Below are 12292 nucleotides of genomic sequence, written 5' to 3'. Positions count from 1 at the left end.
TCCAAATGAGAACTAAATAAAGTGTTGAACATCAACTGGGGAATTGAAGCCAATAAACCTTCTTTCTTAACCATTCTACTTGTGTCATCTTTGCCATTGAGAAAAGCTATTTCCTATGACTTCTTGCATTTTTGGCATCTTCATAATCTTTAGTCATGGAATCCCCATGGAGGGGACCCTCCACTTGCCCTGAATATACACATGCTGGGCTATTGTGCTTGTAGTCTCCTGCTTCTATCTCAATTTTCACCATCGGCATTTTCCACTTTTTTTTTTTTAATAAAATGTAACAAATCTCTAGGGTAAAAGCTATAGTAGGTTAAAGGATATACTCATATTTACGAATGGTGAAAGTCCAAGAGTTGTAAATCCAGGAAATTTCTTAGGAACTCAAATAAAATGTCACATGTTTTCTTACAGTGAAGGGGAGTGTTTTTCTGACTTTTATACTATTTCTTTGTGATCAATATACAATTGATTTTTTAAAATAATAGCTGATTTCATGCTTCACATGACTAAGGTACAATTACTAATTGCAAAAACTGAACTATTCCTGGAATTATGGTCAAAAAATCTATAATTTTTGCTCATGAAAGTGCTTCATTGGCTAAACAGTATTAGTTTATCGCTATAAATGATTATTTAGATGATAACTGAAAATGAGTATAAAGTGATTAAAAGTAATATGGTGGCTTTAAGTGTAGAGATGGGGTAGCAAAAGCTGTGAACACAATGTAAAATTGGTAACTAAGAAATGGCACAAACACATTAAGCAATATATTTTCCTAGTAGATATACATAGAGACATACATATATACACATATACAAACGTATATTTTTGCAAAATTGTTTTCAATCTAGAACTTTTGTATTAACTACCATGTCTTCAATCAAGTATGCAATCCTAGAATTAGTTTAATATTTTGAATATGTAAAGACCTGTGGTGCCTGTTTGTTAATGCTTTCCCACTCTCAGGGGAAAGATTTGCATTTTGAGCTTTATCTCTAAATGTGACATGCAAAGGTCATTCCTGGTAAAGGAGTTACAGTTGTCTCCAAAACTGCTACTTGTTGCAATATCTACATTCTATTTCATATTATGAAAGACCTTAGATATAAAGTAAAATAGCCAAGATTGTGCCACCACACTCCAGCTTGGGCAACAGAGCGAAACTCTGTCTCAGAAAAAAAAAAGAGACAGAGAGAGAGAGAGAGACAAGGGATAGGGAGGAGGCTAATTCCAAAATGTTGGCCTGACAACTTGGTGTGGATGGTTGGTCCCTTCACCAACTTGTGATCTCAAGACATTATCAGGTATTTGTGGTGAAGGTGGTTGTCTTATTCCGTTTTGTGCTGCTGTAACAGAATGCCTGAGACTGAGACTGGGTGATTTACAATGAAGAAATTTATTAGCTCACAGTTCTGGACACTGGGAATTTCAATATGGAGGTGCCAACATGTGTTGAGAGGCTTCTTGCTACATCATCACATTGTAGAAGGTAAGAGAGAGAACAAAAAGTGGCTGAATTCATCTTTTTGCAATGTAATTAACCACACCCATAATGGTAGAGCCTCCTGACCTACTTCTTTTTTAAGTTGTTCTACCTCTTAATACTATTACAATGGCAACCAAATTTCAACATGAGTTTTGAAGGAGAAAGACATTCAAGCCATAGCAATGGTTAAGTAGGAAAATGGATTTGAGTTTGAAGTTCCTCTAGGATTTTCAAATGTAGTTGTTTATACAGTCTGGAGCTAAAAATGGGAGATACAATTGTTGCAGGACCAATGCTTAGTCACCTTTGTGGAACAAAGATATGTGATGCCAATTAATAATGGAGTTCTCACAGTCTCTTTGTTAACTTTTCATAACTGCCATAACTGTTGGTTAAATTTTCTACTTAAAACTCCTTAATGAGGGGGAGGAGCCAAGATGGCCGAATAGGAACAGCTCCAGTCTACAGCTCCCAGTGCGAGCGACGCAGAAGATGAGTGATTTCTGCATTTCCATCTGAGGTACCGTGTTCATCTCACTAGGGAGTGCCAGAGAGTGGGCGCAGGTCAGTGGGTGAGTGCACCGTGCGCCAGCTGAAGCAGGGGCGAGGCATTGCCTCACTCGGGAAGCGCAAGGGGTCAGGGAGTTCCCTTTCCAGGGATGACAAACGGCACCTGGAAAATCGGGCCACTCCCACCCGAATACTGTGCTTTTCCGATGGGCTTAGGAAACGGTGCCCCAGGAGAATATAGCCCACATCTGGCTCAGAGGGTCCTACGTCCACGGAGTCTCACTGATTGCTAGCACAGCAGTCTGAGATCAAACAGCAAGTCGGCAGCGAGGCTGGGGGAGGGGCGCCCACCATTGCCCAGGCTCCCTTAGGTAAACAAAGCAGCCTGGAAGCTTGAACTGGGTGGAGCCCACCACAGCTCAAGGAGGCCTGCCTGCCTCTGTAGGCTCCACCTCTGGGGGCAGGGCACAGACAAACAAAAAGACAGCAGTAACCTCTGCAGACTTAAATGTCCCTGTCTGACAGCTTTGAGGAGAGCAGTGGTTCTCCCAGTACGCAGCTGGAGATCTGAGAACGGGCTGACTGCCCCCTCAAGTGGGTCCCTGACCCCTGACCCCCGAGCAGCCTAACTGGGAGGCACCCCCCAGCAGGGGCAGACTGACACCTCACACGGCCGGCCAGGTACTCCAACAGACCTGCAGCTGAGGGTCCTGTCTGTTAGAAGGAAAACTAACAGAAAGGACACCCACACCAAAAACCCATCTGTACATCCCATCATCAAAGAGCAAAAGTAGATAAAACCACAAAGATGGGAAAAAAACAGAGCAGAAAAACTGGAAACTCTAAACAGCAGAGTACCTCTCCTCCTCCAAAGGAACGCAGTTCCTCACCAGCAACGGAACAAAGCTGGACGGAGAATGACTTCGACGAACTGAGAGAAGAAGGCTTCAGATGATCAAATTACTCTGAGCTATGGGAGGATATTCAAACCAAAGGCAAAGAAGTTGAAAACGTTGAAAAAAATTTAGAAGAATGTATAACTAGAATAACCAATACAGAGAAGTGCTTAAAGGAGCTGATGGAGCTGAAAACCAAGGCTCGAGAACTACGTGAAGAATGCAGAAGACTCAGGAGCCGATGCGATCAAATGGAAGAAAGGGTATCAGCCCTGGAAGATGAAATGAATGAAATGAAGCGAGAAGGGAAGTTTAGAGAAAAAAGAATAAAAAGAAACGAGCAAAGCCTCCAAGAAATGTGGGACTATGTGAAAAGACCAAATCTACGTCTGATTGGTGTACCTGAAAGTGACGGGGAGAATGGAAACAAGTTGGAAAACACTCTGCAGGATATTATCCAGGAGAACTTCCCCAATCTAGCAAGGCAGGCCAACATTCAGATTCAGGAAATACAGAGAACGCCACAAAGATACTCCTCGAGAAGAGCAACTCCAAGACACATAATTGTCAGATTCACCAAAGTTGAAATGAAGGAAAAAATGTTAAGGGCAGCCAGAGAGAAAGGTCGGGTTACCATCAAAGGGAAGCCCATCAGACTAACAGCGGATCTCTCAGCAGAAACCCTACAAGCCAGAAGAGAGTGGGGGCCAATATTCAACATTCTTAAAGAAAATAATTTTCAACCCAGAATTTCATATCCTGCCAAACTAAGCTTCATAAGTGAAGGAGAAATAAAATACTTTACAGACAAGCAAATGCTGAGAGATTTTGTCACCACCAGGCCTGCCCTAAAAGAGCTCCTGAAGGAAGTGCTAAACATGGAAAGGCACAACCGGTACCAGCCACTGCAAAATCATACCGAAATGTAAAGACCATCAAGACTAGGAAGAGACTGCATCAACTAACGAGCAAAATAACCAGCTAACATCATAATGACAGGCTCAAATTCACACATAACAATATTAACTTTAAATGTAAATGGACTAAGTGCTCCAATTAAAAGACACAGACTGGCAAATTGGATAAAGACTCAAGACCCATCAGTGTGCTGTATTCAGGAAACCCATCTCATGTGCAGAGACACACATAGGCTCAAAATAAAAGGATGGAGGAAGATCTACCAAGCAAATGGAAAACAAAAAAGGGCGGGGGTTGCAATCCTAGTCTCTGATAAAACAGACTTTAAACCAACAAAGATCAAAAGAGACAAAGAAGGCCATTACATAATGGTAAAGGGATTAATTCAACAAGAAGAGCTAACTATCCTAAATATATATGCACCCAATACAGGAGCACCCAGATTCATAAAGCAAGTCCTGAGTGACCTACAAAGAGACTTAGACTCCCACACATTAATAATGGGAGACTTTAACACCCCACTGTCAACATTAGACAGATCAACGAGACAGAAAGTCAACAAGGATACCCAGGAATTGAACTCAGCTCTGCACCAAGCGGACCTAATAGACATCTACAGAACTCTCCACCCCAAATCAACAGAATATACATTTTTTTCAGCACCACACCACACCTATTCCAAAATTGACCACATAGTTGGAAGTAAAGCTCTCCTCAGCAAATGTAAAAGAACAGAAATTATAACAAACTATCTCTCAGACCACAGTGCAGTCAAACTAGAACTCAGGATTAAGAAACTCGCTCAAAACCACTCAACTACCTGGAAACTGAATAACCTGCTCCTGAATGACTACTGGGTACATAACGAAATGAAGGCAGAAATAAAGATGTTCTTTGAAACCAACGAGAACAAAGACACAATGTACCAGAATCTCTGGGATGCATTCAAAGCAGTGTGTAGAGGGAAATTTATAGCACCAAATGCCCACAAGAGAAAGCAGGAAAGATCCAAAATTGACACCCTAACATCACAATTAAAAGAACTAGAAAAGCAAGAGCAAACACATTCAAAAGCTAGCAGAAGGCAAGAAATAACTAAAATCAGAGCAGAACTGAAGGAAATAGAGACGCAAAAAACCCTTCAAAAAATAAATGAATCCAGGAGCTGGTTTTTTGAAAGGATCAACAAAATTGATAGACCGCTAGCAATATTAATAAAGAAAAAAAGAGAGAAGAATCAAATAGATGCAATAAAAAATGATAAAGGGGATATCACCACCGATCCCACAGAAATACAAACTACCATCAGAGAATACTACAAACACCTCTACACAAATAAACTAGAAAACCTAGAAGAAATTGATAAATTCCTCAACACATACACCCTCCCAAGACTAAACCAGGAAGCAGTTGAATCTCTGAATAGACCAATAACAGGAGCTGAAATTGTGGCAATAATCAATAGCTTACCAACCAAAAAAAGTCCAGGACCAGATGGGTTCACAGCCAAATTCTACCAGAGGTACAAGGAGGAACTGGTACCATTCTTTCTGAAACTACTCCAATCAGTAGAAAAAGAGGGAATCCTCCCTAACTCATTTTATGAGGCCAGCATCATCCTGATACCAAAGCCTGGCAGAGACAAAACAAAAAAAGAGAATTTTAGACCAATATCCTTGATGAACATTGATGCAAAAATCCTCAATAAAATACTGGCAAACAGAATCCAGCAGCACATCAAAAAGCTTATCCACCATGATCAAGTGGGCTTCATCCCTGGGATGCAAGCCTGGTTCAATATACACAAATCAATAAATGTAATCCAGCATATAAACAGAATCAAAGACAAAAACCACATGATTATCTCAATAGATGCAGAAAAGGCCTTTGACAAAATTCAACAACCCTTCATGCTAAAAACTCTCAATAAATTAGGTATTGATGGGACGTATCTCAAAATAATAAGAGCTATTTATGACAAACCCACAGCCAATATCATACTGAATGGGCAAAAACTGGAAGCATTCCCTTTGAAAACTGGCACAAGACAGGGATGCCCTCTCTCACCACTTCTATTCAACATAGTGTTGGAAGTTCTGGCCAGGGCAATTAGGCAGGAGAAGGAAATCAAGGGTATTCAAGTAGGAAAAGAGGAAGTCAAATTGTCCCTGTTTGCAGATGACATGATAGTATATCTAGAAAACCCCATTTTCTCAGCCCAAAATCTCCTTAAGCTGATAAGCAACTTCAGCAAAGTCTCAGGATATAAAGTCAATGTGCAAAAATCACAAGCATTCTTATACATCAATAACACACAAACAGAGAGCCAAATCATGAGTGAACTCCCATTCACAATTGCTTCAAAGAGAATAAAATACCTAGGAATCCAACTTACAAGGGAAGTGAAGGACCTCTTCAAGGAGAACTACAAACCACTGCTCAAGGAAATAAAAGAAGATACAAACAAATGGAAGAACATTCCATGCTCATGGGTAGGAAGAATCAATATCATGAAAATGGCCATCCTTCCCAAGGTAATTTACAGATTCAATGCCATCCCCATCAAGTTACCAATGACTTTCTTCACAGAATTGGAAAAAACTACTTTCAAGTTCATATGGAACCAAAAAAGAGCCCGCATCACCAAGTCAGTCCTAAGCCAAAAGAACAAAGCTGGAGGCATCACACTACCTGACTTCAAACTATACTACAAGGCTACAGTAACCAAAACAGCATGGTACTGGTACCAAAACAGAGATATAGATCAATGGAACAGAACAGAGCTGTCAGAAATAATGCCACATATCTACAACTATCTGATCTTTGACAAACCTGACAAAAACAAGAAATGGGGAAAGGATTCCCTATTTAATAAATGGTGCTGGGAAAACTGGCTAGCCATATGTAGAAAGCTGAAACTGGATCCCTTCCTTACACCTTATACAAAAATCAATTCAAGAGGGATTAAAGACTTAAATGTTAGACCTAAAACCATAAAAATCCTGGAAGAAAACCTAGGCATTACCATTCAGGACATAGGCATGGGCAAGGACTTCATGTCGAAAACACCAAAAGCAATGGCAACAAAAGCCAAAATTGACAAATGGGATCTAATTAAACTAAAGAGCTTCTGCACAGCAAAGGAAACTACCATCAGAGTGAACAGGCAACCTACAAAATGGGAGAAAATTTTTGCAACCTACTCATCTGACAAAGGGCTAATATCTAGAATCTACAATGAACTCCAACAAATTTACAAGAAAAAAACAAACAACCCTATCAAAAAGTGGGCGAAGGACATGAACAGACACTTCTCAAAAGAAGACATTTATGCAGCCAAAAAACACATGAAAAAATGCTCACCATCACTGGCCATCAGAGAAATGCAAATCAAAACCACAATGAGATACCATCTCACACCAATTAGAATGGCAATCATTAAAAAGTCAGGAAACAACAGGTGCTGGAGAGGATGTGGAGAAATGGGAACACTTTTACACTGTTGGTGGGACTGTAAACTAGTTCAACCATTGTGGAAGTCAGTGTGGCAATTCCTCAGGGATCTAGAATTAGAAATTCCATTTGACCCAGCCATCCCATTACTGGGTGTATACCCAAAGGACTATAAATCATGCTGCTATAAAGACACATGCACACGTATGTTTATTGCAGCATTATTCACAATAGCAAAGACTTGGAACCAACCCAAATGTCCAACAATGATAGACTGGATTAAGAATATGTGGCACATATACACCATGGAATACTATGCAGCCATAAAAAATGATGAGTTCATGTCCTTTGTAGGGACATGGATGAAATTGGAAATCATCATTCTCAGTAAACTATCTCAAGAACAAAAAACCAAACACCGCATATTCTCACTCATAGGTGGGAATTGAACAATGAGAACACATGGTCACAGGAAGGGGAACATCACACTTCGGGGACTGTTGTGGGGTGGGGGGAGGGGAGAGGGATAGCATTGGGAGATATACCTATGCTAGATGACGAGTTGGTGGGTGCAGCGCACCAGCATGGCACGTGTATACATATGTAAGCTACCTGCATGTTGTGCACATGTACCATAGAGCCTAAAGTATAATAATAATAATAATAATAATAACAATAATAATAATAATAAAAAGGAAAAAATAAAAAATAAAAAATAAAAAAATAAAAGATAAAAAAAACTCCTTAATGTTCATATCCGGAGGAGAAATAAACATAATTTTAGGCAATATCCTGTATATAGGACTTTTTAAATTATATTATACCATGTTTAAATGATACATCATAATCTTTCATAAATTATGCTAGACCTTGTTTCTATTCTATAATCTTTTCGATTTGAAACTGAATTGTTCATTTTTAAATAATTTTAGCATGTAGCATCACATTTTCAGTTTCTTCCATGCCTTCCTACAAGTCAAAATCTTATCCCAAGTGACATTCCCATCTCTACTCACCTGTCTTCTTCAAATCATGGAAAAGGTTCCCCAAATTCTCTCTCCTTTCTGAAGCATCTCTTCGAAGATAACCCTTTCTGAACATCTCCCTTGAGTACACATAAAAGTTTACTCCAAATTTTTGAAATGTACTTGAAAAAATAAACACAGATGAAGGGAGTTAATTGTATAAAACATTTCTTCACACGTATGTTAGTTTTCTATTTCTGAGTAACAAACTACCACACAATTATTGGCTTGAATGAACACCATTTATTCTCTCACGGTTTCTGCAGGTCAAAACTCTGGAAACAGCTAAACTAGTTGCTCCAACTGGAGTGTCAACAGTGTTAGCTGGCCTGTGTTCCTTTCTGAAGCTTGGGGCCCTCTTTCTGGCTCACATTGCTGTTGCCAGAATTCAGTTCCCAGCGGCTGTGGGACTGAGGCTTCTGGTTTCTTGCTGACTGTCGACCAGGGAACAATCACAGCATGGCTCCCTCAGTACACCCTCTCATGCTGCCAACATCTTGACTCACAAACCCCTCAAGTCTAACACAACAGAGTCTCATATAATGTCAGATAATCACAAATGCGACTATTCCATCAGCACTTGCTCTGTAACACAACCTAATCCATGGAGTGGCTTTCCCATCATATTCAAAGGTTTCATACTCATTTAAGCATAAGGGATCATATAAGGCATGTATACCAGGGAGCTGTAATCTTGGGAGTCAGCTTAGAATTCTGTCTACCATCATGTTTCAATAAGTTTGGGCTGCTATACTAACATAGCAGACTGGGTGGCTTAAACAAAAAACATTTATTTCTCACCATTATGGAGGCTGGAGAGTACGACACCAATGGGCCAAAAGAACTGGTGCCTGGTGAAAGCCAACTTCCTGGCCTGTAGACAGATGCCTTCCCTCTGTATCCTCACATGACTGACTGAATGATCACCTTGTGTCTCTTCTTATAAGGGCACTAACCCCATTCATGAGGGTGGAATCACCTCCCAAAAGCCCCACCTCCAGATACCATCACATTGGGAATTAGAGTTCAACATGTGAATTTTGGTGGAATACGAACACAACGTGACAATAGAATTCATGAGGAAGCTCTCAATGTCAAATTCCTATAAATTATTAAAAAATGTAATTGACATTCTTTAAAGAGTTATTAAAGAAGTTTGATTGTCCTGCCTCTATTCAAGACTTTAACAAATATTAGGTAAAGAAATTTTTACTATGGGGCAAGTGGTTTATAAAGTTAAGTGAATGTGTATATATATATAGGTGTGTGTATATATATATATAGGTCTGTAATCAAGTATTCCACAGAAGTGCCTTCATAGTTGCTGAAACAGGATTATGGGAGTGACAGACACAGGGCTGAAGAGGACAGGGAGAAAATGTGCATGGTTGTGAGAATATATTGCTTTGATTCTTTGACTTTTCATGATATATAAAAACAAATACACAGTGGCTCACCCCTGTAATCCCAGCACTTTGGGAGGCTGAGGCAGGTGTATCACCTGATATTGGGAGTTAGAGACCAGCCTGGCCAACATGCTGAAACTCCGTCTCTACTAAAAATACAAAAATTAGCTGGGCATGGTGGCACATGCTGGTGGTCCCAGCTACTAGGGAGGCTGAGGCAGGAGAATCGTTCCAACTTGGGTGGCGGAGGTGGCAGTGAGCTGAGATCATTCCACTGCACTCCAGCCTGGGTGAGAGAGCGAGACTCCATCTCAAAAAAATAAATAAAATAAAATAAATAAAGTAGGGGATTGACTTCAATAATATCATAAAAGTATTTAAAATGAAATTCTGAGCTTGGAGAAAAAATTCAAATTTTGGTGTAAACGCATAAACTAAAAATATAGATAAGAAAAAAATATTTTCACATATATGATTGACCAAAAAAATGATCTTTCTAAAATCCTAGTGCTTTTGTTTGTTTCTTTGTTTTGAGATGGAGTCTCATTCTGTCACCAGGCTGGAGTGCAATGGCATAATCTCGGCTTACTGCAACCTCCACCTCCCAGGTTCAAGTGATTCTCCTGCCTCAGCCTCCTGAGTAGCTGGGATTACAGGCACACACCACCACACCCAGCTAATTTTTTTTGTATTTTTAGTAGAGATGGGGTTTCACCACATTGGGCAGGATACTCTCGATCTCCTGACCTCATGATCTGCCCACCTCAGCCTCCCAAAGTGCTGGGATTACAGGTGTGAGCCACCATGCCTGGCCAAATCCTAATGCTTTTCTATTTAAAAATAGACGACTCAAAGAGAAAATGAACAATGATGGAAATTCATAGGAGGAGAAATTAAAATGGCCAAAAAGCATATTAAATGGCATTGAGCCTTGGTGGTGGTCAAAAAATACAAAATAAAGCAAAATGAGATATTACTGCTTACCTATTAGCTTACACTGTTGGTAGAAATGTGCACTGTCCTAGGTTTCTGACAAGAAATTTGTGATATTTATTAAAATTTACAAAATGCATGTCCCAAGCAATATCACACTTGGGAATCAACTCCATAATTATAAGTATCTGTGTAAAAGGATACAGAAACAAGGCTACTTACTGCAGCCCTACTTGTAGAAGAAACAAAAAATTTTAAACTATCTGTTTGATTGACAGAATAAGGAATGATAACTCCCTATTTCGAATGGTAAGTGGATCTTATTAAAAAAAAAAAACAGGGGGCCGGGCATGGTGGCTCATGCCCATTATCCCAACACTTTGGGAAGCCAAGGCATGTGGATCCCTTGAGCTAGGGAGTTCAAGACCAACCTAGGCAACATGGCAAAAACCTGTCTCTACAAAAAAACACAAAAATTAGCCAGGCATAGTGGCACCCAACTGTTGTCCCAGCTACTTGGGAGGCTGAAGTGGGAGGATTGCTGGTGCCCAGAAGGCACAGGTTGCAGTGAGCCATGATGGCACCACTGCACTCCAGCTTGGGCAACAAAGCAAGTCCTCATGTCAAAAACAAAAACAAAAACAAATTATATCTTAAAACCTAGAGAAATTAATATGATACATTAGAAAGTATAAAAAACAAGGTAAAGAATAATGTGTATTATATGACCCAATTTTTGTGAAAGACAAAATGAAACAAACCAAATTCTTATTTATTGGTATATAGGTTGATGTGAGCATAAAGACACAGAAATGTACAAAACTGGCTGTTCACCTCAGAAACCTGGATCTGAAAAGAGTTGAAGAACTAAAGTTAACTTTTGAACCATAACTGTTTCAAACTAACATTATGTAATTTCTTTACATACTATTCTTGAAAGTCTTGAATAGAGTCAGGACAATCAAATTTATTTAATAATTTCTTCAAGAATATCAATCACATTCTTTAACAATTTATAGAAACCTGAAATCGAGATTGTCAGTTATGATGAGATTTATGATTTTATTACTTTTTTACCTTATAAAAAATTGTAATGAAAGATTCTAGCTGCCAACATATATATGTAATTGTGAAATAATTTAAAGGTACTGTAATTGAGATTTTAATTACTTTAAAAAACTTCTGGAGGAGGTTCCAAGATGGCCAAATAGGAACAGCTCCAGTCTACAGCTCCCAGCATGAGTGATGCAGAAAATGGGTGATTTCTGCATTTCCAACTGAGGTACTGGGTTCATCTCACTGGGGCTTGCCAGACAGTGGGTGCAGCCCATGGAGCAGGGTGGGGTATCACCTCACCAGGGAAGTGCAAGGGGTTGGGGAATTCCCTTTCCTAGCCAAGGGAAGCTGTGACAGATGGTACCTGGAAAATCGGGACACTCCTACCCTAATACTGCGCTTTTCCAACGATCTTAGCAAACGGCACACCAGGAGATTATATCCTGCACCTGGCTTGGAGGGTCCCATGCCCACGGAGCCTAGCTCATTGCTAGCACACCAGTCTGAGATCCAACTGCAAGGCAGCAGTGAGGCTGGGGGAGGGGCGCCCGCCATTGCTGAGGCTTGAGTAGGTAAACAAAGCGGCCAGGAAGCTTGAA

General features: G+C 40.0%; 1 long non-coding RNA gene across 2 annotated transcripts in view; it reads right to left on the bottom strand.

Annotated features, from left to right (window-relative positions):
* Nucleotides 1-12292, bottom strand: part of LOC129035188 (uncharacterized) — a 145820-nt gene that overhangs the window by 24836 nt on the left and 108692 nt on the right. For both annotated transcript variants that reach the window (XR_008502133.2, XR_008502134.2), the window contains exon 3: nucleotides 8290-8420. This is a non-coding gene — a long non-coding RNA (uncharacterized LOC129035188). The remainder of the gene's footprint in view (nucleotides 1-8289; nucleotides 8421-12292) is intronic.

This window comes from Pongo pygmaeus, chromosome 3 (assembly GCF_028885625.2).
Source record: "Pongo pygmaeus isolate AG05252 chromosome 3, NHGRI_mPonPyg2-v2.0_pri, whole genome shotgun sequence".
NCBI classification, from domain to species: domain Eukaryota; kingdom Metazoa; phylum Chordata; class Mammalia; order Primates; family Hominidae; genus Pongo; species Pongo pygmaeus.
This window is presented reverse-complemented; position numbering and strand designations above follow the sequence as displayed.